Source organism: Erpetoichthys calabaricus, chromosome 1 (genome assembly GCF_900747795.2).
Source record: "Erpetoichthys calabaricus chromosome 1, fErpCal1.3, whole genome shotgun sequence".
Taxonomy (NCBI): Eukaryota; Metazoa; Chordata; class Cladistia; order Polypteriformes; family Polypteridae; genus Erpetoichthys; species Erpetoichthys calabaricus.
In genome coordinates this window covers 314,306,775-314,320,933 of record NC_041394.2, presented here as the reverse complement: position 1 = coordinate 314,320,933, position 14,159 = coordinate 314,306,775, and the positions used below count along the sequence as shown (strand labels likewise).

General features: G+C 39.1%; 1 protein-coding gene across 3 annotated transcripts in view; it reads left to right on the top strand.

Annotated features, from left to right (window-relative positions):
• The first annotated feature begins 6,239 nt into the window (after positions 1-6,239).
• The window catches only part of slc41a2b (solute carrier family 41 member 2b), a 115,086-nt gene continuing 107,166 nt past the window's right edge, over positions 6,240-14,159 (top strand). For 2 of the 3 annotated variants that reach the window (XR_007935291.1, XM_051929059.1), the window contains exon 1: positions 6,240-6,448. The gene's annotated coding sequence lies outside the window, so the exon portion shown is untranslated. Of the gene's footprint in view, positions 6,453-14,159 lie in introns of all 3 variants that reach the window. The other variant, XM_051929063.1, reaches the window with a different exon arrangement.

Below are 14,159 nucleotides of genomic sequence, written 5' to 3'. Positions count from 1 at the left end.
GTTCATTTATACCATAAATAACCTTCCACTAAGTCATTTATACCAATGTTTCTCTCTTCAACATGCACATAACGAGCTAGTGTTTATATATATAATTATTCATTTTTAACTGTAGTATTTAATTGACTATTTTATACTTTTATGTCAGGTATTGATTGGACCTTGTGAATTCAGCACTGTTTTTGTATTGTTCTTATTTACTTTCTTGTGGGTTACTTATTTTTGTGGTTTTCCCTTTTCCTTTTTGCACATTCTCTGGTCTTGAAAAATGCAATTTTGTCCCACTATATTTTAGATATAGATGGAATGACAAATAAAATGAACTATGCACTATTGATTCTCAACATTGGGCTTCATTGAAACTTTAGACAATGTGACTGGTGATGCAATATCTACCTAAATTGTTTTATTAATTCCATATTTTACTGGAATTTTTTTCTCATAACAACTGACTAAGTTTAAATCTACCCACTGCATGTGTGTAGTTTGCATGTTTATGAGGCCTCTGTCCTAAAGGTGTACATGTTAGGGTCACTGACAGCTCTTATTTGACTTGGTTTGCATAACACAAGGTGTGTGCATTAGTGAACCCTGTGATGGACTGGTGTTCGTTTCTGACTTCTGGGTGCAGTTCATGCCTCAAGGCCTAAATTTCAGTTTCTAGTATTCTGGAATTGGAATGTGAACGCTGAAGTCGAAAAAACAATGGGATAAACACCAATTTAAAATAAAAGCAATTTCTTTAATATTTATTCTTGGTGAGTTAGAGAGACTGCGAGACTGCCCCACCAGCTCAGACCAACTGATTTTTGTCCAGGCAATCTGCTCTAAAAAAAGAAATGTTCTCTCTTTTATCGCCTAGCTTGTTCATTAGCCAAAGAGAGAACAGAAAAAAACATAACAGTTCATTTTGAGGTCATCCATAGATTAGGGTTACATTCCTAAGGAATATGCCCTTCTCATTATACATACACAAGACCAATTTTTAGCAGTTTTTTATATGTTCATTGCATTAGTTATAAAGAGATTACATTCTTATAGCTTTAATATCTTCATTAGATTATATTTGTTTGGTTAGATTAATAATCCTTATTTATTAATTCATAAGTGACATGTTTTCTTATAATACTAAACAAGAGTAAAGAAACTATCACATTGATTTATAATATCACAGGGTGTTCTGTTAGTATCAAGAGGTCAGCATTTTCTCATATAAGAATGTAAGTTAATCATATAATTCTGTGCACAAGCTTAATTCTTTTCTACCTAAATTAAGAACAAATTCATATAGAAGTTATAAATCATATAGCTCTCTGCCACATGATTAATACAAAATATGGTCATTGGTATTTGTGAATTAAATACTTATAATCATCTGCAGTGGGCTAGTGCCCTGCCTGGAGTCTGCATCCCACCCTACGCCTTGTGCCGGCTGGGACTGGCTCCAGCAGACCCCTGCAACCCTGTAGTGAGGATATAGCAGGTTGGATAATGGTTGGATGGACGAATACTTATAATCATTACAGTTAATAATGTTTTTTCTGCTTTCTCAGGAACTATTGGCTTCAGAAAATGGATGAATGGTAAGCTTCCAAAGGATAACCACACAGCTTTTGTCTGGGTAACATCTAATCTGTATGATCAATGTTTTGATTAAAGACCAGTATGCTTTATATCCATAACAATTCTGAATAATATATATGTGTTGGTTCTACTTGTGCTGTGATTGTGCATCATTTTTTCTTTGCTATCTTTTTGGTTTGTCTTGTTCAGGCTAACTTTTTGTCAGTGGACAATAAAGCATCTACTGTTTCAATTGTTGTTGCATATGCTGTATGTAAAATGTTACATTTTCTCTAATTTTGTCATTTCTGCTTTGACATACTATGGGACTTCATACAAAGTGGTGTTTGACTGGTTTTTTTTCTTCCAACATCTCAAAAATGTGCATATTGGGTGGTCTAGCAACTTTACATTAATCCTTTGATTGTCTGCATGAGGGAAGACTGCAAAGGACTTGTGCCCCATCCTAGATTGGTCCCTACTCTGTGCTCAGTACTGCCAGAATAAGTTCTGACCCTCAGTGATGGCGAATTGGATCGAGCAGGTTTGAGAAAATTATATTAGATGAAATTATGGAGGTTACAGAAAGAGAAGTGTACTTAGAATTAAAGAATGTGAAATCAAATAATAAATAGGTTAGATTGAATAATATTTATCTAAGAGTGTTGAAGAAAGCTAATGATTTTAAAAGCCCTTAATGCACATTTTTCAGAGAATACAACATATTAGGGCGGCACGGTGGCGCAGTGGGTAGCGCTCCTGCCTCGCAGTTAGGAGACCTGGGTTTGCTTCCTGGGTCCTCCCTGCGTGGAGTTTGCATGTTCTCCCCGTGTCTGCGTGGGTTTCCTCCCACAGTCCAAAGACATGCAGGTTAGGTGCATTAGCGATTCTAAATTGTCCCTAGTGTGTGCTTGGGGTGTGTATGTGCGACCCTGCGGTGGGCTGGCACCCTGCCCGGGGTTTGTTTCCTGCCTTGCACCCTGTGTTGGCTGGGATTGGCTCCAGCAGACCCCCATGACCCTTGTAGTTAGGATATAGCGAGTTGGATGGATGGATACAACATATTACTGTAAGTAAATTCTTAAATGTTCCATTATGTAAAAAGATTATCAACTGACTGTAATTGGTATTAGCAATTAAGCTTAATGCAGTACTAGTAGCAGTAGTGGTCGTAGTAGTCATGTGTACAAGGTACATAGATATTCTTGCATGTCCAACCAACATGTTACCACTTGTGGACGAAAAAGGCACACTGGAAAGCAGACAGATAATATTTTCTCAATTCTTGTTTATTTATTTATTTGGAGTCGCAGTAAGTAGAGATTCAAAAGAGTATAACCTATAGCCGCAAAGCTCAATTGAACCCCGATCAAAAGCCAGGAGGGGTTTTTTATACTTCAGCATCTCATGTTTAATAAGACAGAAAGAACATCCTTATCAAACCAGTAAAGTTAAACAATATGTCTGTTGAGCTAAGCATTATCTGTGTTTTGGAAGCTAAGCACAGGAGAGACGCCTTTGCATAAACTACATGTGCAGTTCTGCAGCCTTGTGACCTTGTCCCTGAAACATTCACTCTGAGAAAGGGAAAAACAAGAAACAGCTTACATTTTATTCATGTGGACACTATTTCTCCTGAACCCTGGAATAATATATTTTTGTTAGTTCATAAGCCAAAGCGTCTCTCACTGGCAAGTTACAAAATAGTTATTATAAAGATTCTAATTTACTAAACACACAAAATACATGGTGCTGAGGAGAACATTCTTCTTCTACACACTCTATACAGCTTTGATAAAAATATGTAAACTCCATTTTGTATGCTGTTATTAAAACAGCAAATTGTAAGAAAGACAGGAACATTTGTTTTTGACAGAGATGTACAGTATAGTCTTGTAAATAGACAGCTTAACTCTACTGCTACAAGATTCAATGTTAATATACCATACCATTCTTAAACTTGCCTAATCCAATTTAAGGTCACTGGGAGCCAAAGCCTATCCTGGCAGCACTAACGGCAAAGTAGGAAACAGTCCCGGACTGGGTAACAATCCAGCATATGATCCACTTGAGTGAAAAATTCAGTATGTACTGTGTGATAATAAATGGAACCAACAATTATAGAAAAGATTGAGCAACATATATGGCAAACAGTAAACATGGGTTTAGATGGGGGAAACTGGGGTTCAATAACATACAGTACAAGCAGTTCATCTTTGTGGTGTTTATAATGATGTAGAAAATTAGTTTTGGTTAGGTTACTCACGAAAGGCAATGGTATTTAAAAGCACAGCATGTAATTGGGGGAAAATATGCTTAAGGATTTTTTTTAAATTAGGCAATATTAAAAGAGGTTTCCATCATGAATCTATCCTGAACTGCTGCGCTCTTTAATTCATATAATTATCTTGATTAACAAGTAACTAGAAATCTGATACATTTACAGATGACACTAAACTAGAGGGATTTAGATGCCCTAGAATCAGCCAGATCATTACTGAGCTCCTGGACAGAATTCAGAAAAAATAAGAAAACTGAAGTCATAGACAGTGATGCACAGTGATCTGTCACACACAGATGCAGAAGATGACATTGATGAGAGTCATGACCCAGGCCATGCTAAGCCAAGCCTCTTTCTTTACCTGCAGAGAGCCCATGGCCTACATACTCCAAAGCCAGTGGCAGCTGACTATCCAGTCTGTCCCCGAGTAAAACTAAAAGTGACATTTGTACTGAATAAAACATCCAGGGGTTCCTATATCATTTCTGTCATAAACAACCACTTTGACAATGGCCATTACACCATGACACCTGATTGCTATAAGACACTGCTGGAACTCTGTGCCTATGATAATATAGAGAATCCTACTGATCTGAGGACACTGATTGATAATAAATATAGGGATGTACAGTATATGAAGTAAAGAATTGGAGAAATATTAAACATGAAATAAAATTAAACAGATGAATGCAAGATTGTATAAAGATACCAGTGATACCAATGGTATGAAGCATGAGGTAGGTAACTAAGCAACTGCTTCAAGCAAAAACTGGGGAAAATGGGGAATAAAATAGCAGAATGAAAGAACTTGGTACTCAGGCAGATGTTATGAAACATTGTGGGCCCACATTTAACAAATGGAGCAAAAGGAGTAGGCTGCTGAAAAATGAACAAATGTTTCTGTACAGCAGTCAGCACCAGCATCATTTCATTGTTACATCTATACAGATAACATATACTTTCATGCACTGTGCTGACCACCTGGCTTTAGAAAGAGCAAAGGTTTGGTTGCCATTAGCTTAATATACATCGATGAATGTGTTGCTGAAGGATTTCTTTTGTATTCCAGCATTAGCACAAACAACCTGAAGTAACTATGATTTGACTCTGCCCTTTAACAGTAAATCTGATATGTGGCACTGCCTGCTGTAGACATGAGCGTCATGAACATGCAAAACTAATATTTTGCCCATTCCAACCACATTCATTTTACATTTGTACTTCTTACTTAGGTATATAATCATGTTATCACTCTTTAATTTAATATTTTCTTTATCAGTATGCTGCTGCTGGAGTATGTGAATTTCCCCTTGGGATTAATAAAGTATCTATCTATCTATCTATCTATCTATCTATCTATCTATCTATCTATCTATCTATCTATCTATCTATCTATCTATCTATCTATCTATCTATCTATCTATCTATCTATCTATCTATCTATCTATCTATAATCATTTGTGTGTTGTGTCATTAGTTAAATCTCTTCTTTTCCGTCCATCTTTGTAGCATTCATCTACAGATGCTTAATGTTCAGAAGTGTTGCTATCTATGGATGCAGGAAAAAGCCTTTAATAGAGTTGAATGATGTATCTGTTTACTGTATTGTGCAAATTTGGGTTGGCTCCAATAAAAGTAAAGAATTATGTTACTTTATACTAGTCCAGAAGCAGTCAGGGATAAAAGGATTCATAAGGGAAGGGCTTGAACAAAAAGTATCTTTTTACATTAAGGGAATGGCATTTATATATCACACCCACACTCATTTATAGTACAGTATTAAACCTGCTGGGAGAATTTCGTAAGATCTCAGAATTCAATACTGATTTGAATAAAAGCCTGCTTTTTCAGAGAATTCCCTGGCACGTCAGACCATACTGGATACATTTTCACTGATTGTATCAGAACATTTTAAATACATACCATGAATTATTACAAGAAACATAAAGGTCTTTTTAAAAGTATATTTACGTTTTAATTTATCCAAAGCGATTGTATCAGAACATTTTAAATACATACCATGAATTATTACAAGAAACATAAAGGTCTTTTTAAACGTACATTTACATTTTAATTTATCTAATGCGATTTACATTAAAGGTCAAGAATAATCTTGTAACAACAGCTTGGGGACTGTTTTGAAAATATAACAACTAGCTACGTTTCTCCTGAATAGATTTGTGAACCACGAAACGCAAAGTATTGTAACAAAAACAACAAAAAAAAACCCTTGCTATTAACGTAGACAACATAGCGCTAATCCGACAAGTCTAGCTGCAGAATGCCTGAGTCTCTGGTAGTTCCTAAGTAGAAAAAAAAAACCTCAACAGTATGCTCATGCGCAAAATCGACTTGCGGAACTCTGTCGGAAGCTGAGCGTGTTTTCGTCCTTGCGTGCGCGTGTCCGCGGTGCCGTAGCTGAGTTGGCTGGCTGGTTGCCTGTTATACAGATGGGAGGATAGTAGGAGGAAGAAGACCAGAGAGTAGCAATTGGTGTGGAGAAGCAGTTACAGAAGCTACAGAACATGGGATTACACTGCTGTGACTTCAAAAAACAACATGTATGTGTCGAAAGCAATTGACACAGATGCCTAAGTATTCCTGGTAGGTGTGTGTTTTATATCTAGTTGTAAATGTAGTGTGTCGTTTATTTATTGTGCGTTTCTGTTAAACGTGTGGAGTGAATCATTGCTGAACACGAGTACCAAAAGAGCAACCGTTTTTTATGTATTTTATTACAGGCTGAGGTGACTGTTTGGCAACACGGAGTGTAATTTGATATCCTGCGCCCTGAAGTTTCAATAGCTGAACTTGACTCTTAAACCCCCTGCTATTGGATCCGATACGCGTCCGTGATGGAATTTCCCTGTCATGATACTCTTCATTTTCTAAACCCTGTTTTCCCCTTTTTACTCTTTGTTTAGTTTGTGTGAACCTGGGTCCAAGCTAATGATGAAAGTGTTCATTCCGATTGTAGGAAAATAGTACAACGTGAATTTCAGATCACTTGAAATCGTGACATTTAAGAAGTGGAGGATTATCTGAACATAGCATATATTACCGATCACCCCTGGATGTGTGAAACGTGTCACTGTCACCGCCTTTGTGTAGTTAGTGAAGTCCGGAAGAGTGGTTTCTCTTTAACCTAATACCGTTCAGGTGAGTCTGTGATTAGCACTGTTGCCCAATTTCTGGATTTAGCCCCTGTTTGGAAGTTGGAAATACTTTACCATTCTTCGTGAATATGTGCCTCTTTTTGTTTAGTTTCTAGTAAGCCTGGCTGAGAATGTATACATAGATTTACAAGCGTACGTAGCAATACAACGTACAGTAATAATGAAAATACAGCGCAGCCTTAACGTACAGCATACATCAAACTCCACATATAAACATTAACTGCGAAATCATTTATTTATATATCACAGTGTCATACATGAAAGTAGCTCAAGTTTAGCCATAATAATAATGGCTAAACAGAGTCAGAAAAGAAAGTAAAAACTAAAAAAAAAAGCACCATCAAGTACTAAGAAAAAAAAGAAAACGCACAAAAGAAGTGATTAGTGACCAGTGTTCAAAAACAGACAAAATTGCATTATTATTATTATTATTATTATCAAAACGATCAATTTCCACTCTCACCCCCTTTGAGGTAGTTAAAGAGATCATGAAAAAGTTTTAAGTAGTTTCTTCAGGTGATTCAGCTGTCCTGGCTTGGCCTCTGTTTAAGTATGCTTGATGTTAGAGGAATACTACATTCTAATGGCCTTAATAGTTACAAAGTAGAGTAAAGATATGTAAAAAAAAAAAGAAAGTAATAACAGCAGTGGTGAAGAATAAAACAAAACTTTCAATAATTGCTTGTGGTTAAGATAAACCTTTGGAAAATGAAAATTGAAAGTTTAGCTGGCCTATAGGCCATTTGGTCACTCATTTTTCCCCTCTAAAGTATGTACTGTGCTGTATGCCACCTCACTGGATAGTCTGAGATTTGTTTGTCTTGATGCTTTTTGAATACCTAAGAAAAGGAATTTGACAAGATAACAATGCTACGACCTGCTGTCCAGAATGAAAAAAATGAGTTGTTAATATTAGATAGTGATGATACAAAACTATGCAGTATGTAAGGACTCCACCTTTCTATTAATTATGTATCTATTTTATGTAAGCCTGTATTGATTTATTTTTTATGTATCCATTATTATTTTTCATCCATCCATTTTCCAACCCGCTGAATCCGAACACAGGGTCACGGGGGTCTGCTGGAGCCAATCCCAGCCAACACAGGGCACAAGGCAGGAAACAATCCTGGGCAGGGTGCCAACCCACCGCAGGACACACACAAACACACCCACACACCAAGCACACACTAGGGCCAATTTAGAATCGCCAATCCACCTAACCTGCATGTCTTTGGACTGTGGGAGGAAACCGGAGCGCCCGGAGGAAACCCACGCAGACACGGGGAGAACATGCAAACTCCACGCAGGGAGGACCCGGGAATCGAACCCGGGTCCCCAGATCTCTCAACTGCGAGGCAGCAGCGCTACCCACTGCGCCACCGTGCCGCCCCATTATTATTTTTAACTAATTTAATTTTTTTTAATAACTTTTCCTTTAGACTTCCTGTTAAGCATATTATTGTGATTGCATAACACATACAACGAGATTCCGGTACACTGATGATGCTCAAAACTACACTTTTAAAAACCCCACATCTAATAATTCTCACATAGATAGCTCACACATTACACAATTGTCAGCATATGAAAAAAATAGATTTTTCTGAAAATGTTGCACAAGTTACGAATACAAATAATAATGATGAATATGAAATTTCACAATTATTTCCATGAGATGTGTGATTTCATTGCAGAATTTAGTGTAGTAATTGCTTTGGAGTAGAAATTGTTCATCAGTCATGTGGTCTGTGCTCTAATGGACCTACTGTATATCTCTTCCCTGACGGGAGAAGTTCAAACAGTTTTTGCACTGGGTGGTACAAGTCCTTTATGATGCTGGATGACTTACGCAGACATCGAGAGATGTAGATGTTTTCCAGGGTAGGCAAAGTTGTGTTGGTAATTTTCTCTGCTGTTTTTATGATTATCTGCAGAGAGCCTTTCTGTTAGCTGCTGAGCTGCTGCTGTACTACACGAGTATCCCATGAGCCAAGACACCCTCCGTGGAACAAAGATAGAAAGACAGCAGAAGCTTTTGTGATAGATTAACCTTCCTGAAATTTCTCAGGAGGAAAAGTTGCTGTTGTGCTTTTTTAACTAGTCACTGTGTGTGTATTGGACTTGTGAGATCTTCTGAGATGTAGACATTTAAGAACCTAAAACTAGAAACTCTCTCCACCCTGTCACTGTTTATATACATAAGACCTGTGTATGAACATGTACTATGAAAATACATGTTGTTGTTGTCTCTTAATATACTCTAGCTAACAGCAAAAGTAAAATTACTTTTTATTATTATTATATTATTATAATCTTAATATGTTGCTGTTGATGATTGTCACAGTTTTATTGTACTCACATACAGTCATGGCCGAAATTATCGGCACCCCTGGAATTTTCCCAGAAAATGCACCATTTCTCCCAGAAAATTGTTGCAATTACGAATGTTTTGGTATACACGTTTATTTCCTTTATGTGCATTGGAATAACACAAAAAAGCAGAGAAAAAAAGCCAAATCTGACATAATTTGACACACAACTCAAAAACTGGGCTGGACAAAATTATTGGCACCCTCAACTTAATATTTGGTTGCACGCCCTTTGGAAAAAATAACTGAAATCAAGCGCTTCCTATAACCATCAACAAGCTTGTTACACCTCTCATCTGGAATTTCTGACCACTCTTCTTTTGCAAACTGCTCAAGGTTTCTCAGATTTGAAGGGCGACTTCTCCGAGCAGCAATTTTGAGATCTCTCCATAAGTGTTCAGTCGGATTTAGATCCAGACTCATTGCTGGCTACTTCAGAACTCTCCAGTGCTTTGTCTTCAACCATTTCTGAGTGCTTTTAGAGATATGTTTGGGGTCATTGTCCTGCTGGAACACCCATGACCTCTGATGCAGACCCAGCTTTCTGACACTGTTCTACATTGCGCCTCAATATCTTTTGGTAGTCTTAAGATTTCATGATGCCTTGCACAAGGTCAAGGCATCCAGTACCAGAGGCAGCAAAACATCCCCAAAACATCTTAGAACCTCCACCATGTTTGACTATAGGTACTGTGTTCTTTTCTTCGTAGGCCTCATTCTGTTTTCTGTAAACAGTAGAATGATGAGCTTTACCAAAAAGCTCTACCTTGGTCTCATCTGTCCACAAGACGTTCGCCCAGAAGGATTTTGACTTCCTCAAGTACATTTTGGCAAACTCCAGTCTGGCTTTTTTATGTTTCTGTGTCAGCAGTGGGGTCCTCCTGGCTCTCCCGCCATAGCGTTTCATTTCGTTTAGATGTCGACGGATAGTTCGAGCTGACACTGTTGCACCCTGAGTCTGCAGAACAGCTTGAATATGTTTTGAAGTTGATTTGGGCTGTTTATCCACCATTCGGAATATCCGTTGCAGTCTTTTATCAATTTTTCTCTTCCGTCCACGTCCAGGGAGATTAGCTACAGTGCCATGTGTTGTGAACTTCTTGATTATGTTGCGCACAATGGACAAAGGAACATGAAGATCTCTGGAGATGGACTTGTAGCCTTGAGATTGTTGATATTTTTCCACAATTTTTGTTCTCAAGTCCTCAGACAATTCTCTGCTCTTCTTTCTGTTCTCCATGCTTAGTGTGTGGCACACTCAGACACACAACAGAAAGGCTGAGTCAAGTTTTCTCCATTTTAACTGGCTTCAGGTGTGATTGCTATATTGCCAGCACCTGTTTCTTGCCACAAGTGAGTTCAAACGAGCATCATATGCTTGAAATAAAACAATTTACCCACAATTTTGAAAAGGTGCCAATAATTTTGTCCGACCCATTTTTTGGAGTTCTGTGTGACCTGATGTCAGGTTTGACTTTTTGTCTCTGTTTTTTTGTGTTGTTCCAATGCACATAAAGGAAATAAACATGTGTATAGCAAAACATTTGTAATTGCAACAATTTTCTGGGAGAAATGGTGCATTTTCTGGGAAAATTCCAGGGATGGCGATAATTTCGGTCATGACTGTAACTGACTGTATAATATGAACAGCTGTACCAGAAGTTCATGTAATAGTAAACTATTTCAAAATATTGCTCACTGGTTAATGCTGCTGCCTCACAAATTCACAGTATTGAGTTTGAATCCCAAACTTTGATATTGTCTTTGTGGAGTTTCCTTGTTCTCCCAGTGTGTGTGCTGAGGGTGGGGGTGGTTTGGCCCACATCTCAAAGATGCTGGCCTGGCATTTGTGCTACTGGGTCCTTTGATGGGCAAGTGTCCTGGCCAGGGCTGGTTGCTGCATTGCTTTCAATACAGCTGAGATGGACTCTGTTCCCCCCGGCAACCTCAATTGAATTAAGTAAGATTTCATAACTGTATGTTATTTCAAAGTAAGGTGTATTCATTGTTAATGTAAATGTTGAAACAGATTAAGTATCCTTTAATGGGAGAGTTGGTTATCTTAGACTGTTTTAGCTCCTGCAGTAGTTTTATTTATCCTTGACATTGTAAGAAACAATGTTAAATTTGGCTCTAAACCTAAATGAAAAATGGAAACCAGTGCAGCATTTTCTAGTTTTAGTCATGTTCCTTGTAGCAGTATTATGCAATAAATAAAATGTGAAACTAGTTTGAGAGGTAAGTATTGCAGTTGTGTATTGTTCATTTTACAGCCAGCCGTTGTTTTCCACCATTGAATCAGGCAATACTGGTTTTTGCCAATAGGTCAGGTTGGGCAGCATGCACTGGTACAGCACGTTGCCGTACCCACCACTTGAGGAAACAGCTCGGGGATCCCAGTTGGCAACCTCCCAGGCAGACATGAGGTCCAGCTCAACCCTCCAAATAATACCTTCTATCTGCCGCAGCCAGGTGTTAAGTGGGTATCTCCTTGGCTTAGTCCAGCCACTCTGGTCCTCAACAATGAAGATCCTGCAAGCTAGATAACTCTTGGGGAATCACTCCACTTGGCCGTAGTGCCATACTGACGCTCCCTCACAATGCACGTAATGTGCCTTGTTTGGGACTCCGTGTGCAACTGCTTATTCAATGCAAAGTCAAACCAGCCATACTCAAGGATTCTCCGAAGAGACACAGTACTGAAGGAGTCCAGTTTCCATCTCAGGTCACTGGATAGTGTCTCACAACCATAGAGCGAAACAGGAAGCACCTGAACTCTATAAAGACTTGGACCTTCATACCTTTGCAGAGATATTGGGAGCACCAGACACCCCTTTCCAGTGACCCCATGACCCCCCATGCTCTCCCAATCCACCAGAATCACCAGAGGCATGAATGTCACTGCTCAGCTAAGTAAACCTCTCAACGAGGTCGACATTCCCCCCGTAGACAGGCGCACTGCTGAAAGCTGTGCCCAAGAGGTCATTAAAGGCCTGGATCTTGGTTTATATCCAGGACACTTGCAAGGCCAAACACCGTAACTCTTCACTCAGTCTCACGAGAGCCCCATTCAGAGCCACCACTGACTCCCAAGAAGATCACTGCATTGTCGGCAAAGTCAATATCGGTGAATCTCTCTTCGCCAACAATTGCCCTATAACTGCTGGACCCCACAAACCTGCCCAACACCCAGGCCATGCAAGCATTGAACAGAGCAGGAGCAAGAACACACCCCTGATAAACTCCAGAATCTACTCATAAAAATACAGAGGTTCTACCTCCACTCTGCACAGCATTCACAGTACCAGTGTACAGGCTGGCCATGATATAGAGCAACTTCAGGGGATCCCGTGAAGTCTCAGGATGTCCCACAGGGCAGCTCTATCAACTGAGTCAAATGTTTTACGAAAATCAACAAAGACTGCAAAGAAACTGGCAATTTTTGCATTTGAGCTCGATCAGAAACCTCAGTGCCAGGATGCGGTTGATGGTAGACTTCTTAGGTGTAAAGTCAGACTGTTCCAGACGCTGAAGGGTGAGCAGGTGATCACAGATCCTAGTGAGGATGACCCTAGCAAGGACCTTACTCAACACTGAGAGCAGTGTTATCCCCCTGTTGTTGCCACAATCCAGGCGATCACCCTTCCCTTTGCAGATAAGGACGACATGTCCCGTTTTCAAGTCAGTTGGGTTGATGCCTGTCTCCCAAATGGAAGCAAAGATTGCTTGTATTACCAGGAGGACAGCTTTACTGCCACTCTGGAGAAGTTCACCCCAGATACCACAGATCCCTGCAGCCTTTCTCTACCCTCAGCTGTTTCACCACCTGTGCAATCTCAGTAAGATTGGGTGGTTCACAGCTAATTGAAGGATTAGCCTGAAGATGTCTAACATCCTAGGCAGAGGTTCAGCTTTAAACAGCTGCTCAAAGTAGCCAGCCCAGGAGATCACGACTGCAACGTCATCCGTAAGGACCGTTCCAACACATGCCCTGACTGCAACTCTCCAAGGAGATGTGCGCAATACTTCAATTAATCTGTAAGCAGGACATGGGTCATTACACCATAGATGGTGTGTCACTTGCTGTCAAATTCCTCTAATAGATGCCTCTTTATTTGCCATCAGAACCCTTGCAGCCATTCTTCTCCGTTCCTGTTAAGGAATGGAATTACCATCAAGCCATGTGCTGCAACTTCTGGCAATGATGTCAAGGGTGCCCTGCGAGATGAAACACTGCCTTTTGGGAACACCGGCAACACCAACACAACCCTCATCAACCTTCAGGGTCTTGTCACGGAAGGTCTTCCACATTAGGATCAGCAGTTGCATACAACTCTGCGAGTTCCTCATACAAACTTTCCTTCACCTAAGCAATGTCCTGCGATACAGCTCCTGACCAATGTTAACTCTAAGGACTGAGATGGCATGAGTGAAATTTTTCAGTTAATACCCTGTGAACACTACCGGTAGCTGGTTTTATGCAAAACAACTCCTTATTCATATGTAATAAATTTTATGCATCACAAAGCACACTTGGATAAATAGAATGTTATCTGTTCTCAGGGGAATATTTGGCTTTTTACTGAAGTTCTTTAAATATATAATAGTGTATGTGTATATGTATATGTGTAATATATATATATATATATATATATATATATATATATGCACACACACACAAGGTCTGGCACAAAAAAAACAAGACTGTGCCAGAAACTCTCTTTATTTAACAAATGAAGAAAATTAACTATGATCATCTTCAAAATA